Below are 823 nucleotides of genomic sequence, written 5' to 3' on the forward strand. Positions count from 1 at the left end.
GGACTGGAGTGGAAAGCCCCGTTTTTTCTCCCGAAGAGCAGCTGGTGGTTTCGAACTGCTGACCTTGCGGATGACAGCCCAACTTGAAACCGCTTTGCCACCAGGGCTCCTTCCATTGACAACAGTAACTCCCAGGGTGAGCTCGGAACCTTGGGGGAGGTGAGTTTACCTGATGGGAAAAACGGCTCAGGGAAGGAGGCTGAGGGAGGATGGCCGCTAGAAGTTGTTTATGTTGAAACAGTCGAATAGGTGCCCGTTTTGCTGCATAGAGTTTCCAAACCAACAACAATATCAGAAACAAAATTTAGGGGGTGGGGGAGGATAAAGCAACCACAACCAGACGCAAGCATAGACGTTCATGCAGCTGCAGCCCGCCAGTCTAGGGGGCTCTCCCCGAATTGAGTGTGGTCGTCAGAAAATGACATCCTGTTTAATGACTTGATCGTTCCTTGGCAGGAACGGATTTCCTAACACAGCGCTCCCACCCTGATGGCTCCCCGGCTTCCTCAGCGTCTGGCCCTGGCTGTCTGAGGGCATCTCAGGTTGCCTGGACCGCCAGTCCATCCCATGCACTCTACCTTAAGCCACTGTTTCCGATCACGCCTTACTTCTCAACGGCTGCCCACTTGGCCCAAGCTCTTGTTGCCCTCTCACCTGCTCTCCCTGTCCCTGAGGACATCGCGAGAACAGTTGGCCTCGCTGAGAAGGTGGGAGTGTTTCTTGGACCTCTGTTCTTCTGGAGGCCGCCCCCCACCGTGGGGAGGGCTTGGTAGCCTAGGGTCCAGTTTAATAATTCCTTACAGGGCCTCTGGCCTCAGGGATG

The sequence above is a fragment of the Echinops telfairi genome, unplaced genomic scaffold (assembly GCF_000313985.2).
Source record: "Echinops telfairi isolate 266 unplaced genomic scaffold, ASM31398v2 ScPeMD7_3533;HRSCAF=4204_1, whole genome shotgun sequence".
In the NCBI taxonomy this organism is placed as follows: domain Eukaryota; kingdom Metazoa; phylum Chordata; class Mammalia; order Afrosoricida; family Tenrecidae; genus Echinops; species Echinops telfairi.